General features: G+C 38.4%; 1 pseudogene; it reads right to left on the bottom strand.

Annotated features, from left to right (window-relative positions):
• Positions 1 to 6,183: 6,183 nt before the first annotated feature.
• On the bottom strand, positions 6,184 to 6,598 carry LOC124102189 (ATP synthase F(0) complex subunit C2, mitochondrial-like; annotated as a pseudogene).
• Positions 6,599 to 6,836: the final 238 nt, after the last annotated feature.

Genomic DNA, 6,836 nt, shown 5'->3' with positions numbered 1-6,836 from the left:
AAAGATTTCCACCCAATATCTCAGCTCCATGAGAAGTACATTCCAGTCCAACATGGCTCTGCACGAGCTCCCCCACCCCACACGACAGAGCACGCGATCACAGAGGTGGGAGCACCTGCTGAAAGGTGCCGCCCCCCCCTCCACCAGATCCTCAAGCACAGGCTCCTGGTGGGCTGCGTGAGGAGTCCAGAGCTTCCTTCTCTGTGTTGATATGAGGCTGAAAGGGCTGATGACTGCAGACACCCTTTCCCGAATTTTCTCATTCAGGGATTATTTTGCTACTTCTTTTTTTTTTCACATTTTATTAACTTTATTGGTCCTTTAAAAGTTATACATAATAATAGGATTCCTTTTGACATAATTATAAAAGTGTGGAATATAATTTGTTTTAATTCAGTCCTCAGTATTTCCAATTTCCCTCCTCTCTTCCCTCCCCCTGTTCCCTCCTCTCTACTCTACTGATGTTTCTGCTATTTACTTACAGTTCTTTAAAAATTTAGTGTCTTGCGGATGTACATGATGGTGAGTTTCACTGTGGTATACTCATATGTGTACATTGGAAAGTTATGTCAGATTAATTCTACTGTCTTTCTCTATCTCATCTTTCCCCTCCCCTTCATTCCCCTTTGTCTACTCAACTGATGTTTTCTTCTTTCTATTCTTTTATTTATCTTCCTCCCTTATATTGGATAGTTTTGACTTTTTGAGCTGACTTATATCACTTAGCATGATAGCAAATGCCATATAGTTATTCTCCTTTATGGCTGAGTAATACACCATTGTGTATATATACCACATTTAAAAAATACATTTATATGTTGAGGGGCACCTCAGTTGGATCCATAGCTTGGCAATTGTGAACTGTGCTGCTATAAACACTGATGTGGCTCTGTATACTAATTAATATACTATAAATATAATATAGTATAGTACACTAATTTTAAATCTTTTGGATATATACCCAGAAGTGGGATAACTGGGTCACATAGTAATTCCACTCTTAGTTTTTTGAGGAATCTCCATACTGATTTCCAGAGTGGTTGTACAAATTTGCAGTCCTACCAACAATGTACAGATATTAATGTCCTATCTAAGGAGCAGGTGGTAAAGATTTTCTCCCATTTTGTTGGCTCTTTCTTCATACTCTTAATTGTCTCCTTTGTTTTGAAAAAACTTTTTCATTTTATGCCATCCCACTTCTTGATTTTTTATTTTATTTCTTGTTCTTATGCCATCTTGTTAAGGAAGTTGCTCCTGGTGTTGCTTATGGAGGGGGTCTTCCAATTCCGTTTCAAAAAATCACTTCCAAGAGTCAATTCTTTTATGATTTATGATTTTAAATGGGCATTGACTAGATGTGTTACTTTTCAACTCTAGCATATGTCGACAACCTACATTCAGATGTCCACAAGTAGCAAAGTTCTCTTTTAAAAGGGGTGGTGGTGGGGAGTACAGAGCAGCGTTTTCATGTTATACACATAATCTTTCTATAAAAGGAAAGTAAATCTTTCTAAAGGTGGTGGGCATTTCTCACTGAGCAAATGTGGTGTGTTACTTTCCTTTAGAAGATCAACCAGCCATTATGAAGACAAACAACAAGTGTTGGCGAAGATGCAGGGAAAAAGGTACACTCATACACTGTTGGTGAGACTGCAAATTAGTGCAGCCAATCTGGAAAGCAGTATGGAGATTCCTTGGAAAGCTGGGAATGGAGCCATCATTTGATCCAGCTATTCCTCTTCTCAGACTATACCCAAAGGACCTAAAAACAGCTTATTACAGGGACACAGCCACATCAATGTATATAGCAGCACAATTCACAGTAGCTAAACTGTGGAGCCAACTTAGATGTCCTTCAGTGGATAAATGAATTTTAAAAATGTGGCATTTATATGCAATGGAATATTACTTAGCACTAAAAAAGAATAAGATCATGGTATTTGCAGGGAAATGGATGGCATTAGAGAAGATTATGCTAAGTGAAGTTAGCCAATCCCAATAAAAACAAATGCTGAATGTTTTCTCTGATATAAGGGGGGTGACTCAAAGTGGGGCAGGGAGGGAGAGCATGGGAGGAAAATTACCTCTAGATAGGGAATAGGGGTGAAAGGGAAAGGGAGAGAGAAGGGGAATAGCTAGGATGGTGGAAGGAGATGGTCATCATTATACAAAATACATGTATGAAGATGTGAATTTGGTGTCAACATACCTTATATACAAAGAGAGATATGATAAATTGTGGTATAAAGGTGTATTAAGAATTGTATGCAAAAAAATAAGAGAGCTCATGTATAATGGCATAATTTGGCGTGAACATACTTTATATACAGAGTTACGAAAAATTGTGCTGTGAATGGATAATTATGAATATAATGCACCCCACTATTGTCATGTATGTAAGAAATAAATTAAAAAAAAAAAAAGACCAACCAATCGCTGAGGACGTCACTCACCTTCCACAACTATTAGGGCTTTTATTGTCTTTATGGGTGTAAGCAAAAATAATCAACACAGTTTTGGCACCATTATGAAAACACAAATAACCCTGACAGAAGCAGGCCTCAAATGGATCAGCAAGCTTTCCTTTATTCCACAGCGGAGTCAATCAGGCACTACTGGACGGGCTCATTTTCTAGATATGAAAATGGCCTGCAGTTACAAAAGGGGTTTGAGTTTTATGGTTTACAATGAAGGTAATTTAGTCATTGGAAACTGCAGATGTGTTGATTTGGACAGTCAGGAAAGAAGTTGTAAAAAGCCCAGAACTCACTGTCACTGGGAAAACCTCAGAACTTGGTGTTCATTGCTTATCTTCTTTCTCTGGGACCCATTGTTACCCAGAACTTCACTATTTGCTTTTCCCCTTCCAGAACTCATGGGCAATGGAAAAGGGTAAAAGTTCAGGGCCCAGCATTTCAGTCTATGCCTCCTCCCTACAGGACCCTTTGTGGTTGTGAAGGGATGGATGTTTGATTTTGGTGGAAATGCTGGGGATGAACCCAGGAAGGGAGGAAAGTTTGCTTTTTTTCGCTGGGGCTCATTGTTACTGGGAAAGGGTTTATTGGAAGAAGTTTATGTTTGGCTAATTTCTCTGCCTCCTCAGGAGCCACACCATCTTTCCATTTTTCCCAGGTCTTGTAGAAATATTATTTTCCATAACCCTTCAATGGGGACCAGGTGAGGTCTTGTCACCTGGCACAGGGCAGTCACCCATCTGTGCAATTCCATCATCTAAAGCGTTGGAGGAGCTTGCAGGGGTCAACCTGACTTCTTGGGCCCTGGAAACCCCCATGACCCTGAGCTATTTCTGGCAACCCCAGTTCTTCCCTCCAACCATGCAAAGGTGCTGCAACCTCCCTGGCCAACCAGACATGTATGTGTACTTAAGGCTACAAATTTTCTCCTGAATACTGCTTTGTACATATCCCATAGATTTTTATATGTCATCCTTTTATTATAGTTTGTTTCTAAAGAGTTTTTCATTATAGTTTTTATATTTTCTTTGGCTCATGCTACCATCAGCTTTCTCCTTTCTCCCTTTTATCTTGTTTATGATAATTAATTTGAGAATACAAATTTCCCTCTAATACCAATTTTGTTGAATTTCATAATTTTAGTATATGATACCTCATTACCCTTGAGTTCCAGACATTTCATAATTATCATTGTGCAAATTTGTTTCCAAAATGTATTCTTTTTTCTCCAACAGCTGAAGCCAGCAAGCTAGCCAGGGGAGGCCTGAGGCTTCAAGGCTTGGCCTGGCAGCAGCAGCAGCAGCAGCAGCAGCAGCAGCAGCACAGGTCCCAAAACTGCAAGGGCAGAAGCAGATGCCAGCGGTAGCACCCTCTGCTCCCAAAAAGCTATTCCAGGTTCCTTTCCTCCCCACTATGCAGGAAGTGTTTATTTCCCCATGCCTACTAGTGGTGAATGGACACACGACTTTTCATTTTTGCCAGTCTGGTGAGCACAAGACACATTTCATTATTGTTTAAATTTGCATTTTAATCAGATAACTAGAGAGTTTCAGCATCCTTTCATGTGTTTACTGGGTATTTGGTCTCGCGTGATTTGTCCTTCTTTACCCATTTTTCTGCAGGGTTGGTTGCCTTTATTCATAGAAGCTTGTTACATGATTTCTGCATAAATCCTGTGACTGTTGGTAAGTGTTAAAAATATATTTCCCCTAGCATAACACTTGTCTTTTAACACATCCACAATGCCTATTTTTTTTTTGGTTCAAAGAATTTAATGTCCATAAAAACAAACCTAATATTTTTCTGTATGGATTTAAAGTTTTATTTTTTGCTTGAGCAAGTCTTTCCTGCCCCCTAGTCATAAAAATGCCCTTCTATTTTAAACACCATCCTATCATAAAAAAAACTTTGTATGCATTTTTTAAATTTTTAACTTTTATTCTTTAGCTGAAAAATATTTTAATTAATAATTATTAAAGTATCATTTTTCTTAAAATTGTTTATTACATTATTAATATCGACATTATTTATTTACATGTGTTAATTTGCATAAGTTTAATTGAATTGTTTTGAAGTACTATATGAATGTATTCAGTTTGTAAGCATCCTGACAATACAGAAATAGAGTGAAAATATGCCACACTTTCTGTATCTTTTGTAGGTGTGTGTGCTGGGGAAGGGTGCTGGGGATAAACCCAGGGTCTTCCATATGCTGGTCAAGTGCTCTACCACTGAGCTAAACATCTCCAGTTCCACATTTCCTCTCAAGTCCCTTGTCTTCTCCTGGCCAGTAACAAGGCCAATCTCTCTCTCTAGACATACATATATGTGTCTACATATTATTACTTTCTTCTGTGTGGTGTCCTTTTTTATATTAAAAATAAAAATCATACACACAGAAAAAGGATGGTTCAGAAACTTACTATTTGTGTATATGTGTAGTTCTGGGTATGGAACCCAGGTCCTTGCTCATGGTAGGCAAGTGCTCTACCACTGAACTACACCCAGCCCAGAAACTTCCTATTGACTCCTAAGCATCATAGGGTATCTTCCCATGTCATTGCTGGGTGTGTGATCCTTGTTCAGTTTGTTTATCTTATAGATAGACCCAGAAGCTTTCCATTTTCTCCTGTGGCTTGGGATATCCAGAACACAGCTATCCCCCGTCTCTGGAAGCTGATGGAGCCACTGAACACCTTTGGTTACTTTTCTAGTCTGTCCTGGGTTTCTTGTGCTATTCAAGTTTTATGTCTCCTGTTAAGCCAATTTTGGCAATTTACGTATTTCTAGAAAATCTTCCATTTCATCTAGAAAAAAACAAAATCTACAAGAATGCAGCTATACCTTACTACCTTCTTGTGGTTTAAAACACCCCTATACATCTATGGTTGTGTCACTATTTTTAACCTAACATTTTCAATTTTTGCCTTTTCTTGTTTTCTTTTGCTCTACTTCAAGAGATTTATTTATTTATTTTATTTTTTGTGGTGCTGGAGATTGAACCCAGGGCCCTATGCATGCGAGGCAAGCACTCTATCAACTGAGCTATATCTCCAGTCCCTATTTTAATAATCTTTTGAAAGAACAAGTTTTGAATTTTATTTGTCAAATCTACTTTTATTATGATGGTTTTAAAATGATATAAGTTCATTTCTTATTTTTTCTTTTTAGGAAAGCTGCTTGTGCTATTTCCTCAGCTTATACAATTTTATATTTCTTATGTTCAAGCACATGTATGTATACTTAAGGCTATAAATTTTCTCCTGAATACTGCTTTGTACATATCCGATAGATTTTTATATGTCACCCTTTTATTATAGTTTGTTTCTAAAGAGTTTTTCTTTATAGTTTTTATATTTTTTGGCTCATGCTACCATCAGCTTTCTCCTTTCTCCCTTTTATCTTGTTTATGATAATTAGTTTGAGAATACAAATTTCCCTCTAATACCAATTTTGTTGAATTTCATAATTTTAGTATGTGATACCTTATTACCCTTGAGTTCCAGACATTTCATAATTATCATTGTGCAAATTTGTTTCCAAAATGTATTCTTTTTTCTCCTCATCAATACAGTATTTATTTGTCTTCCCTTTGTCAAAAACCCTGAGCCAAACACTTCCCCAGACTCTCGGGGGAGGAGGTATAGGAAAAGGGACATATAAGGGAGGCAAGACACTGGAGAAAGAATGAGAGGTGGAGACTGCTTCCTCACATGGCAAAGAGTATGAGAAAGGCCACCCTTAGGCAGAAGAGCCCCATGGCCTCTGAGAGGGCAAAGCCCAGAATGGCATAGGAGAAGAGCTGTTGCTTCAGAGAAGGATTCCTGGTATAACCAATAATAAGGCTTCCAAATACAGTTCTAATCCCGCTCCAGAGCCAGTCACCCCAACTGTGGCAGCCCCAGCCTCAATGAATTTGTCTGCTATGTCAATGTCCCTTAGAAGCTGTGGCTAGGGATAAGTGAGGTCAGGGAATGTAAGACTGCCAAGCTGCTGAAGCTCTCATATGTCAGTGTCTCTGGTCAGTTCAGCACCACTGCAGATAAACAATGTGGTTGGCTCAGCAGCTGAGAGGTACTCTTGACCAAGGAATGAGTGGAGAGGAACTTGGAACAGGCATACATTTGCATGAGGTGAGTGGCTGTGGCAAGAGAGTTTCTCCCAGTGCAGAGAAGACAGAGAGCTCCAAAATGTATTAACATTGTCTTTTTAAATGTTTCTTTCCAATTTTATTGCAACCTCACGAGAGAATATGATTTGTATAATATCTTGAGGTTTCCTTGCCCATCCTTACAATCAATTTTTCAATACACAATATAGAAACTTGAAAGGAACACATATTCTCCATTGGATATGGGTTCA

The sequence above is a fragment of the Marmota monax genome, unplaced genomic scaffold (assembly GCF_021218885.2).
Source record: "Marmota monax isolate L192 unplaced genomic scaffold, Marmota_monax_Labrador192_F-V1.1 WCK01_AAM20220418_F8-fsc00161, whole genome shotgun sequence".
In the NCBI taxonomy this organism is placed as follows: domain Eukaryota; kingdom Metazoa; phylum Chordata; class Mammalia; order Rodentia; family Sciuridae; genus Marmota; species Marmota monax.
The sequence above is the reverse complement of the archived record's forward strand: the minus strand, read 5'-3'. Positions and strand labels throughout refer to the sequence as shown.